Genomic DNA, 13091 nt, shown 5'->3' with positions numbered 1-13091 from the left:
CAACCAGTTTTGCCAGCACTATTTGTTAAAAAGACTGTCTTTTCCCAGTTTGATGGATTTGGGGCCTTTGTGGAAGATCAGGTGACTGTAGGTGGATGGATTTACAGCTGGGTTCTCAATTCCGTTCCATTGGGCAATGTGTCTGTCGTTGTACCAGTACCAGGCTGGTTTGACTACTATATCTGCATAGTAGGTTCTGAGGTCAGATAATGTGAGTGCTGCCACTGTATTATTTTTCTTCAATAGCGCTTTACTTATCCGGGGCCTCTTCTCTTTCCATATAAAGTCAGTGACTAGTTTTTCCACAGCTTTAAAGAATGCTGTTGGTATTTGGATCTGGATTGCATTGTATTTGTAGATTGCTTTGGTATAGAATTGACATTTTCACAATGTTAAGCCTATCTATCCATGAGCATAGTATGTTTTTCCACTTATGTGGGACTCTTCTGATTTCTTCCGTAATGTTTTGTAGTTTTCTTTGTATATGTCTTTTACATTCCTAGTTAGATTTATTCCTAAGTATTTTATCTTATTATGAGGAATTTCTCTCCTACATCTATTTTATTGAGAGCCTTTATCAGGAATGGGTGTTGGACTTTGCTGAATGCCATTTCTATGTCGATTGAGATGATCATGTGATTCTTTTATTTTATTTTTGTGAGATATTGGTCTGTAATTTTCTTTTTTGTTGGTGTCTTTGTCTGGTTTTTGTATTAAGGTTATACTGACTTCACAAAATGAATCCAAAAGTATCCCTTCCTTTTATATGTTCTGAAATAGCTTGAGTAGTACCGGTGTAAGCTCTTCTCTGAATGTTTGGTGGAATCTCCAGTGAAGCCATCTGGGCCAGGACTTCTTTTTGTTGGGAATTTTTTTATGACATTTTATATCTCTTCCCTCATTATGGGTCTGTTCATATTTTCAACTTCAATTTGTGTTAGTTTGGGTAGGTAGTGTGTTTCTAGAAATTTGTCCATTTTCTCTAGGTTTTCATATTTCTTGGAGTATAGTTTTTCATAGTACTCTGTTATGATCCTTTTTATTTCAGTTGGGTCTGTTGTAATGTCCCCCATTTCATTTTTTATTTGGGTTTTTTTGTCCTTTTTGGTTTTTCTTTTGTCAGTTTCAAAAGTGGTTTGTCAATTTTGTTGATCCTTTCAAAGAACCAACTTTTGGTTTTGTTGATTATTCCTATTGTTTTTGTATTCTCTATCTTATTTATTTCTGCTCTGATCTTCATAATTTCCTTTCTTCTAGTGGCTGTGAGCTCCTTTTGCTGTTCTCTTTCTGTTTGTTCAAGTTGTGTAGCAAATATTTTGATTTGTCCCTTTCTTCTTTTTTGATGTATGCATCTATTGTTATAAATTGACCCCTGAGGACTGCCTTTGCTGTGTCTCAAATGTTTTGGTATGATGTATTTTCATTCTAATTTGATTTTAGGAATTTTTTTTTATTCCATCTTTGATTTCTTTTATTGCCCAGTGGTTTTTAAGCAGGGTTTTATTCATTTTCCATGTATTTGATTTTTTTCCTTACTCTTCCTGTTATTAATTTCTAACTTATGATGTTGTGATCCAAGAAGACACTTTGTATTATCCCATTGTTTTGGATTTTTTTGAGGGTTGCTTTGTGGCCTAAGATGTTATCTATTCAGGAAGATGTTCCATATGCATTGGAAAAGAATATGTACTTTGCTGCTGTTGGGTGAAGCATTCTATATACGTCTGTGAGGTCAAGTTGGTTGATTGTGGCCTATAGATCTTCTGTATCTTTGTTGACTTTATTTCTAAACGTTCTGTCCTTTACAAAGAGTGGTGCATTGAAATCTCATACTATTATTGTGAATGTTAACTCCTTTTCTCAATGTCATTAGAGTTTGTTTTTTGTATTTTGAAGCCTGTCATTGGGGGCATAGGTATTTATTATGGTTATATCTTCACGATGGATTATCCTTTTAATCACTATATAAGTTCCATTCTCTGTTATGGTGGATTTTTGTCTTAAAGTCTATTTTATCTGAGATTAGTATTGTCATTCCTGCTCTTTTTTGGTAGCTGTTTGATATATTTTTTCCATCTTTGATTTTTAATAAATTAATATCTTTGTTTCTAAGCTGTGTCACTTGTAGATAGCATATTGATGGGTCCTTTTTTTTTTTTTTTTTTAATGCACCTGTCACTCTCTGTTTCTTTATGGGTGCTTTTAGGCCATTTATGTTCAGTGTGATAATTGATAGGTGTGTATTTACTACTGTCATTTTGTAGTGTTGATGTTTTCTTTGTTCCTCTTACTCTCCTGTGCTGAATTCCTTTTGTTTGTGGATTTTTTTTTTAATTTCGTAGGTTTTGTGTTTACTGAGACTTTATGCTTTTCTTCTTTTTGATGAGTAGGTTTGTTAACTTTCTTTGTGTTTACCTTGAAATTTACCCCATCTTCCTATGTTTGAACCAATTTTTTGTTACTTGGTATTGCTTTGACATCCTCTCCATTTGAAAGTTCTGTACCTACACTGTTTATTCCCTCTTTTATTATTCCAGGGTTGTTGTCATTTACAGACTGAGGGAAGGGGGAGGATGTGATGTGTGGAGCTAAATGGGTGTGGGAAAGAAGAGGGAGAAACAGAAGCCAAAAAAAAAAAAAAGTGCTGAGGGAGCCTACCATTGGAATGGCATAGATCTGGGGAAGCCATGTGCCAATGGCTTTCTAATCAGGTGGTATGGCACAGCCCATCAAGAAGGGACAGAGATGGCATACACAGCTAGGCGGGTGAAAGAAAGGAAAGGAAGGAAGGGAGAGCATGATAAGAAACTAGGGGGGAAAAGAGAGAAAGGCATGCACAGGCAGTCAGGAGAAAGGAAAGGAAGGAAGGTGGAGAGAGACAAGAAACCAAGAAAAAAGAAAAAAATGTGCCAAGGGAGCCCACTGGCATGGCAGCATGGACCAGGGAAGGGGCTCCCCCACCAAGTAGCACAGCACAGAGCTTCTAGAAGGAGCAGGGATTGTACATGGCACCAAGTGTTTGGGAAAAAGAAAGAAAAAAAAGTAGAGAAAGACAAGAAACTGAGAGGAAAAAAAACAAGGGAGCCCACCGGCTTGGTGGCATGGACCAAAGAATTGACTCTCTAGACAAGCAGTGCTTGTCTAGAAGCAAGAAGAAGTGGAGATGGCTCAACACACCAGGTGTTCGAGAGAAAGAATAGGAAGGAGGTGAGAGAGAGAACAAACCAAAAGAAGTCAAAAAAGCAACAACAACAACAACAAAAAAAAAATGGCACTGATGGAGCTGGCCAGTGGAGGTGAGGCAAATCCAAGTGGCAAAGAGCTGGCTTCTTCCCAGTTGAGGGACCATGGCTTGCCAGAAAGCAGGTGAGGAAGGGCAGGGAGTGGGAAAGCATGTATTCCTGTTTACCGGGTGCTCTATCTTCTGCTGGGAGCTCCATGACATTGCCTTCCCGTGTTCCCTGTCTGCTGTTCTTGGTGGCTGAGGGGTTCAAGGTGACAAATCTGTACCATGTTAGCTGATAGGGGACCTCCACTCTGTAGCTTTCCTCTTTCTCTTTTCTCTGTCAGTTTTTTATTCCATATGGACCTCGGTTGAGTTCTTTATCCCTTCATTTGATGCTTGTGGTTCCAGGACTGATGTTTGTATCTGTTTTACTTAGTTTTTCAAGTCTTTTCTATGAAGGAACAGCATGGTGTTTCTGTCTATAGTGCCATGTTAGCTCTGCCTCTTATTTCTACACTCTTAAAACTCTTTGGGGAAATAGAGAGTGCTACCACTGAATGGAAGCCCCTAGGTGGTGCAAATGATTAAGGCATTCAGTGGCTAACAGGAAGGCTGGAGGTCCAAGTCCACACAGAGTTGCCTGAGAATAAAGACCTGGTGATTTACTTCTGAAAAAAAAAAAAAATTAAAAACCCAGTGGAGCATAAGTCTACTCTAACACACATGGGGTTGGAATCATCTGGAAAGCAACTGGAAACTGGAATGACTGAATGAGCACCATAAAAGAGGGTGGAAGAGAAAAGATAAGATTTTGAAAAGATGTCTTCACTGAGATCTCTAAGCTGACAAATACATAAAGATTATGGTTGGGGGTGGTTAGCCCTCTGTTTCTATAGGGTCGCTATGAGTTGGAATCAACTTGACAGCAACAGGTTTTTCTCCAGGGAATACTGCACATGGCCCATTATTCCCAAATTGATGACCCTTGAGCAATAGACTGCTTCAAGGGAAGATACTAGATATGAAAGTAAATGTTTCCCCCTGTTGACCCTCCTAGTTCCAAAGCTGGCAATGTTTCAAACACTTTTCTTTTCTTTTTTTATAATAATTTTTATTGAGCTTTAAGTGAACATTTACAAATCAAGTCAGTCTGTCATATATAAGCTTACATACACCTTACTCCTTACTCCCACTTACTCTCCCCCTAATGAGTCAGCCTGCTCCCTCCTTCCAGTCTCTCCTTTTGTGACAATTTTGCCAGTTTCTAACCCTCTCTACCCTCCCATCTCCCCTTCAGACAGGAGATGCCAACACAGTCTCAAGTGTCCACCTGATAGAAGTAGCTCACTCTTCATCAGCAACTCTCTCCTACCCATTGTCCAGTCCCTTCCATGTCTGATGAGTTGTCTTCGGGAATGGTTCCTGTCCTGGGCCAACAGAAGGTTTGGGGACCATGACCGCTGGGATTCCTCTAGTCTCAGTCAGACCATTAAGTCTGGTCTTTTTATGAGAATTTGGGGTCTGCATCCCACTTATCTCCTGCTCCCTCAGGGGTTAGCTATTGTGCTACCTGTCAGGGCAGTCATTGGTTGTGGCCAGGCACCATCTAGTTCTTCTGGTCTCAGGATGATGTAAGTCTCTGGTTCACATGGCTCTTTCTGTCTCTTGGGCTCATAGTTATCGTGTGACCTTGGTGTTCTTCATTCTCCTTTGATCCAGGTGGTCAAACACTTTTCTTGTAGTCATAATCTCAGCCAGATAAATTTTGTCAAGGCTAAGAAAAGACACAACATAAAATGGCACAAGAATTTTGCATAGGCGATAGAAGACCATGTCCGTTGCAAAGAGAAAATGAAGCTTGTTGTAGTTTCAGTGCAGGCAATAATAACAACTGGAGATTGCAGCCACAGAACTGAAGTCCTCAGAACCAGAATCAACAAGGACAAAGAGTTTTTAAAAAGTCACACACAAAAAAAAGAAACTGGTTTAATTTTTGGAGATATTTTGAATTTTCTCATTAACCAAAATTGTGGAGTCTGGGAAAGAAAAAAATGATGGTCCAAAACACTACAACAATTGGAAAAAAAGGTTGTAAAACTTTTTTCTGTAATACTTTAATATGTTTGGCTTTGTAGGCCATATGATGACTGTTGCAACTGCTCTGCTTTTATAGCAATATATGAAAGAATGAATGTTGCTGTGTTCAAACAAATCTTTATTTATAAATACTCTTTGGACCAGATTTGGCCCTCTAGCTGTAGTATGCCAACTCCTGAATTAAAATGTAAACTTACTCTTTTGTGTTATGGCTATATTTTGATATTATTTTCTAATAATTAAATGGGTTATTTGTGCTTCTTACAAAATTGTAAGCTCTATAAGAGGATGTATTTTACATTTTATTATCAGTATTATAAGCATTTGCATCATTTAAAACATAGTTATACCTTTTGCTCATAATAAGAGCTCCATAAATATTTTATTTAAGCTTTGTTTCCCTACCAGTAAAATATTACTACTTTTAATATCTAGTGGCTTTCTTCATTAATTGAGTCTTGCAACAAAGATTTGATATATCAATTTTGAAGGGGAAGGAAACTTCATCACTAGACAAGATACAATAGCTTTTGGCAGACCAATATGTCCACTGAAAACACTTAGAAAATTTTGATTAAAAACAAACGAACAACAACAACAAAACCTGCTTGAAGGCATCAGATAGCTGTCTGGGAAACATAATTCAAAGAGAAGTAAATAGCAGAGAGATGAGCTGATATTCTGCTAGAGCTACTTTTCTGTTCAAGATATTTCTATATTTTGGATGCTGGTAGGAGGCTGGGAATCTACAAAGCAGAACACAGCTGCAGTAGTAAAGGTGCCAGCAGAGCTTTTGGTGGTTTCATTGGGTTAAGAGCTTCCACAGAAGCTAGGACCTAGGAAGCAAAATTTTAAAAGACAGAGAAGGTGCAGGGAAGTGAGCCTAGCATTCAACAGCTTTCATTTGACTATCTGTTGAACTCTTTAAACATGTAGAGAAAAAGATGAAAAATCCAAGTAGAAAGACTCTGAAAAGCAAAGATAATATTCAGCAGTCTCACAGTGCTGAGGAAACAAACAAGCAACAACAGAAAAAAAGCTAAAGTTGAGGACTTGCCCAGGATTAGAGACACTATTAAACATATCAGTCTCAAAGCTGGAAACCCAGGAAGACTACATTTTAGGAGGAGAGACAAACCAGAGGTATATCAAAGGTTATAAAAACTGTAACTACCCTCTACTCAGCTTAATCCCTGAGTGGATTAAGGATTTCTCTCCTCACTCAGGCTCTTTATGAAAGGATAGGGTAAACTCTTTCTGTTGTAAAATACTATCATCCAGATCATCTACAGTTTCTATTTAAAATTCCAGCATTAAAAAAAAAAAAAAAAAAAAAAAAAACCTTCTAGGCCTATCAAGACACAGAACCTAAAGAAAAAACAAATAGATATAGGCCTATATATGATTAAAATATTAGAGTTATGAAACATGGACCTTAAATAACTTAATATGTATAAGAACAAACAAGATTGAAAAATTCATAAAGAACTAGAAACTATTAAAAGAAGTAATAAAAAAAAATTCAATGACTGAATTTGAGAAATAAATAGATTGGTTTAACAACAGAGACATAGCAGAAAACAAGCTTGTAATCTACAAAATAGGATAATAGAAAATAACCAGGCTACACCACAGAGAGCAAAAGAAATAAAAAATATATAAAGAATATAAGAACATGTAGAAGATGGTGAAAAGGCTTTAGACACATGTAATTGGAAACAGAAATATGAGGAAAAAGAATACAGAGGCAGACACAATATGTGAAGAAACAATGACCAGATATAGTGCAGAAATTATGGAAGAATCAAGCACAGATTTGAGAACTCACTCCAAGCAGAATATATGAAAAGAAATCATAACTTTAGAAAACCAAATACAAATAGAAAAATTTTCCAGAATAAAAAGGTACATTGCCTTTAAACAAAAAAAAGAAAGAAAAGCAATAAAACTGACAGGTGATCTCTCAAAAGAAATAATGGAAACAGAACATATATTATTAATATATTTTAAGTGTTGCAGGAAAATAACTGCAAACACAGAGCTCTATACTCTGAAAAAAAATGACATCCAAATGTAAAGTGAACATAAAACTGTGAGACATAGCAAATAGTAAAATATTTGAAATAATCCTTAATCTAACAATAATTGAATTTTTACAATGATGCTTGTGAATGAAATGCTCCAATTAGAAGATTCAAATTGTAAGGCTGAGCTAGAAATGAAACCCAATTATATGCTATTTACAAGAAACAAATCTTAAACACAAACACAGAAAGGTTGAAAGTAAAAGAATGGAAAAAACATATGCCATGTAAATATTATGTGTGATAGTTAATGCTGTGTGTCAACGTGGCTAGGCCATGATTCTCAGGATTATGTAATTATCCTTCTTTTTGTGATCTGATGTAATTATCCTCCATTTTATGATATAATTAAATCATCTCCAAGAGGTGATCTGATGTGATCAGCTCATCAGTTGTAAGAGGAGTTTCCCTGGGGGGGTGGCCTGCACCCAATATATATATGGGCATTCTGGCAAAGCTCCCTTGCTTGCTCTGGATCCTATTTCTGGTTTGTCATTACCTGACCTTGGAACTTGAGCCAGCATCCTGTCACCTGATCTGTGGATTCTGAGTTCATCAGCCCCTGAAACCACATGAGTCAGGAGAAGCCTCCAGCTGATGCCTGACCCATGGACTTTGGGACATGCCAGCCTCCACAACAGCACAAGCCATTTCCTTGAAATAAACATTGTTGGTGAGAGGCGAGGTTCTGAGTGATTGCATGTTTGATACTTTTCTAAAACTTTCCCAGAATGTGAAGTAGAGGGAAGCTAGTTGGTTGGTCCTACTTTTGCTACAGAAGTGCTGAAAGAAGGAGATGAGCTTAGGGCTGCAGAGTCACAGCTCAAGTGTGGCATAAAAGACCTCAAATTTGCCACTTATGCCCTGAAAGGAAACCTAGTGTCTTGTAGTAAGAAAGCTGATATTGCTGAAAACCAAACCCAGAGTCTTATTGTAAGCATGGCTGAATTACAATGCCAATTAAGTTCCCAACCTCGAATGATTTCTGAAGTTAAAATGAAAGCATTTATTGGGAAGAAATGGGATCATGAAACTTAGTATGGTGACGTATGGGCAGTTCATCAGTAAGCTGGGAACATTGAGCCCCTAAATTCTGTTGAATCACTCCTGTTAACAGAACCAGCCCTCTTATTCCCATCTGAATAGATTACTCCATCTTTGTCTGCTAAGCCACCCTCCCCAGCAAATCCATTATCCCCTTCATGACTATCTGGTGAGATTAACCCAGTTGTGTCTGAACAGCCCTTGTCTGAGATATCATCTTTGGCAGTGTTTGAATCAGTGCCTGGGGCATCGCCTAAAGCAGATGCCTTATAAGACATTGATGAACATCCCCAGGACTCATTCTCACAACCCTTTGTTTCTAGACCTATAAAAAAAAAAAAAGACCTATAACTAGACTTTAATCTCAGTGAGCCCCAAAAAGTGGAGTACAAAGTGTGACCCAGGAGGAGGTACACTACACTCCAAAAGAAGGGCTTGACTTTTCTAATACGTACAAACAAAAACCTGGGGAATATGTAAAGGCTAGTAAAGGTGTGGGATAGTGGTGCAAGGAACATAAGGTTAGATCAATCTGAGTTTATTAATATGGGCCCACTAAGTACAGATCCTTCACTGAGTGTTTCAGCTCAAGATGTTAGAAAAAGATCTGATAGTTTATTTAGTTGGTTTGCTAAAACATGGATTAAAAGTTGTGGCCTGCACTAAATCAAGTGGAAACACCAGACCTGCCTTGGTATACAGTAGAAGAACATGTAACCTATTGGGAATCGGTCCTGCCTGGTGCAACCCCTTGAGTCAATCAAGAGACAGGCTTTTGAGCTGGTCAAACAAGGAGCTCAGAGACTAAATCTCAAATCAAGCTCCCCAAAGTTGGGGATTTTAGGGCAGTTATGGATTTTGGAATAGGGAACTTATGCATAATTCATGAAGTTTCTGGGAATATGCAGGATTTCAGAAACTAATTAACATGTATGCAGTACAGTAGGGGTGCAATATGACTGCTGGGAAGTATGACACATGAAGTTTCTCTAATGCCAGCTTTGAGGCTTATTACTCATCTCCAAATGGGAGAGGGTGATTTACTGGGGGGAGGTGGTGCAGCCTTGAACAGAGAAGCAGTGAGACGACCTTGTGTTGTTACCCAGACAACACAGAAATGTCTTATCAGGAACTCAGAAAGCCTGTCTGGGATGGGAGGAGGAGGGGGGAATAGTTTAACCCCATCGGTTACATTTCAGAAGGCGAAACAGTCTAACCTTGTCTTTAAAAAGGTATCCAAAGGCTTAGGAAAATTGGCATGTTAGAGTGGATTTATCGGGTTAAAGCCACAGACCCACACACAAGGTGCCCAGAGGACATGCTTTTTACCACAGTGCTGAGGAACAAATTCATGAAGGGAGCCCAGCATCTTTAAAGACTGCTGTGATTGCTAAGTCAGATTTGACAGTGAGACCTATCCTCATTGAATTAAGACATCCAATTATTATGGGGTTGATTGAACCCCATGGTGGTAGGGGCCAAGTGGAGGCACTTAGCAGACAAAGACAAGGTGGGTATGGTTACTGCAACAGACAGCAGAGTCAAAGCAGTAATCAGTACAGTGTGGCTCATATGGACTTAAGGTGTTGGCTACTTACTCATGGTGTCCCTAGGACTGAAATAGATGGGAAACCTACAAAATACACACTTGATCTGTATAAGTGGAAGAACTCTAGGTCTAACTTGAATCACCAGAATAGAGAGTCACAGCTCCTCAATCAATTGCCATATTTATTCAGCTTACAGACCCACAACTTCTTGAATGAAGGGGAAGCCAGGTCCCCTTGAAGAAGGACTCCACTGCGCTGCCAAAAATTTATACTATTGACCTTTCCTCCAGCCTTCCCTAAAGGGATGTACAGCCTTTTTATGAGTGTGACTCTTCACTGGGTAAAAGGAAATAATCAGACTTTTGGGGGATTACTGGACATTGGCTCTGAACTGACACTAATTTTAGAAGACCCAAAACATCACTGTGGCCCACCAGTCAGAGTAGGGGTATATGGAAGTCAGGTCATTAATGGAGTCTTAGCTCATAACAGTGTCACAGAAGGTCCAGTGGGTTCCCCACCCATCCTGTGGTGATTTCCCCAGTTCCAGAATGCACAGTTGGAATAGACATACTCAACAACTGACAGAACCCCCACTTTGGATCCCTGACATGTGGAGTAAGGGCTATTATTGTAGGAAAAGCCGAGTGGAAGCCTTTAGAACTGCCTCTATCCAGGAAAATGGTAAACCAAAAGCAATACCACATATTCTGAGAGGAATTGCAGAGATTACTGCCACCATCAAAGACTTCAAGGATGCAGGGGTGGTGATTCCAACTACATCCCCATTTAACTCACCTATTTGGCCTTTGCAAAAAACTGATGGATCTTGGAGAATGACAGTGGATTATCGTAAACTTAATCAAGCTGTGACTCCAATTGCAGCTGTTCCAGATGTGGTTTCCTTGCTTGAACAAATTAATGCATCTCCTGGTAACTGGTATGTAGCTACTGAGCAGGCCAATGCTTTTTTCTCAATTCTGGTCTCTAAGGATCATCAGAAGAACTTTGTCTTTAGCTAGGAAGGCCAGGAATACATCTTCATTGTCCTACCCCAGGGGTATATCAACTCTCTAGTGCTATGTCACAATTTAGTCTGTAGGGACCTTGATTGCCTTTCCCTTCCACAAAACACCACACCGTTCAATTACATTGATGACACTATGCAAAATGGACCTAGTAAGGAAGAAGTATCAATGACTGTACACTTATTGGTAAGAGAATTGCATGCTGGAGGGTAGGAATTAATCTGACAAAAAGTCAGCCACCCTCCACCTCACTGAAATTTCTACAGGTCCAGTGGTGTGGGGCATGTATAGAGATATTCCTTTTACAGTAAAGGATAAGTTACTGCATCTGGCCCCTCCTACAACTAAAAAGGAAGCACAACACCCAGTGGGCCTCTTTGGATTTTGGAGGCAACATATCCATCATTTGGGTGTGTTACTCCAGCTTATTTATTAAGTGGCTTGAAAAGCTGCTAGTTTTGAGTGGGGCCTAGAACAAGAATAGGCTCTGCAACAGCTTCAGGCTGCAGTGCAAGCAGCTCTGACACTTGGGCCATATGATTTGATTGATCCAATGGTTCCTGAAGAGTCACTGGCAGACAAAGATGCTGTTTGGAGACTTTGGTTGGCCCCTATTGGTGAGTCACAGTGCAGACACTTTAAAATTTTAGAGCAAATCCCTGCCATCCTCTGCAGATAACTTCTCTCCTTTTGAGAACCAGATTTTGGCTTGTTACTAGGCTGTAGTAGAGACTGAACATCTAACCATGGGCCACCAAGTCACCATGAAACCTGAGCTGCCTATCATGAACTTAGCGTTGTCTGATCCACAGAGTCATAAAGTGAGATGTGCACAGCAGCACTCCATCATTAAACAAAAGTGGTATGTATGAGATAGGGCTTGAGCAGGACCGGAAGGCACAAGTAAGTTGCATGAGGAAGTAGCTCAAATGCCCATGGTCTTCACTCCTGTCACATTACCTTCCCCTTCCCTGCCTGTACCTATGGCCTCATAGGAAGTTCCTTGTGATCACTTCACAGAAGAAGAAAAAATTCATGACTCGTTTACAGATGGTTATGTGCAATATGCAGGTACCACTTGAGAGTGGACAGAGTCAGCACTGCAGCCCTTTCCTGGGACATCCCTGAATGACAGTGGTGAAGGAAAATCCTCACATTGGGCATCACTTCAAGTAGTACACCTGGTTGTTCACTTTGCTTGGAAGGATAAATAAAGCCAAACACTGGGCGCACACTAATTCATGGGCTGTGCCAAGTGTTTGGCTGGATAGTCAGGGACTTGGAAGGAATGTGATTGGAAAATTGGTGACAAGGAGGTATGGGGAAGAGGTATGTGGATAGACCTTTCTGAATGGGCCAAAGAAGTGAAGATATTTATGTCTCATGTGAATGCAAACCAAACAGCAACCTCAACAAAGAAGGGTTTTAACAATCAAGTGGGTAGGATGACCTGTGTGTCAGTTATCTAGTGCTGCTATAACGGAAATACCACAAGTGGGTGGCTTCGACAAGCAGAAGTTTATCCTCTCCCAGTATGTTAGGCTAGAGGTCTGAATTGAGGGCATCGAGCTCCAGGGGAAGGCTTTTGCTCTCTGTCAGTTCTGAGGGAAGGTCCTTGTTATCAATCTTCCCTTGGTCTAGGAGATTCTCTGAGCAGGAGCCCCAGGTCCGAAGGGTGCACTCTGCTCCTGGCACTGCTGTCTTGGTGGAATGAGGTCTCCAAAAATATCTCTCAACATGGCTGGGCCATGATTCCCTGTATTGTGTGATTGTCCACCATTTTGTTATCTGATGTGATTTTTCTATGTGTTGTAAATCCTGTCTATTTGGTGTTGATTAGATAGGATTAGCAGCAGTTATATTAATGAGGCAAGACTCAATCTACAAGATTGGGTTGTGTCTTGTAACAATGTCTTTTGAGATATAAAAGACAGAAGTGAGCAGAGGGACATGGGGAATCTCAAACCACCAAGGAAGAAGAGCAGGAGCGTGTGTCCTTTGGACCCAAGGATCTTGCACTGAGGAGCTCCTAGTCCAGTGAAAGACTGATGACAAGGATGTT

The sequence above is a fragment of the Loxodonta africana genome, chromosome 9 (assembly GCF_030014295.1).
Source record: "Loxodonta africana isolate mLoxAfr1 chromosome 9, mLoxAfr1.hap2, whole genome shotgun sequence".
Classification (NCBI taxonomy): Eukaryota; Metazoa; Chordata; class Mammalia; order Proboscidea; family Elephantidae; genus Loxodonta; species Loxodonta africana.
This window is presented reverse-complemented; position numbering follows the sequence as displayed.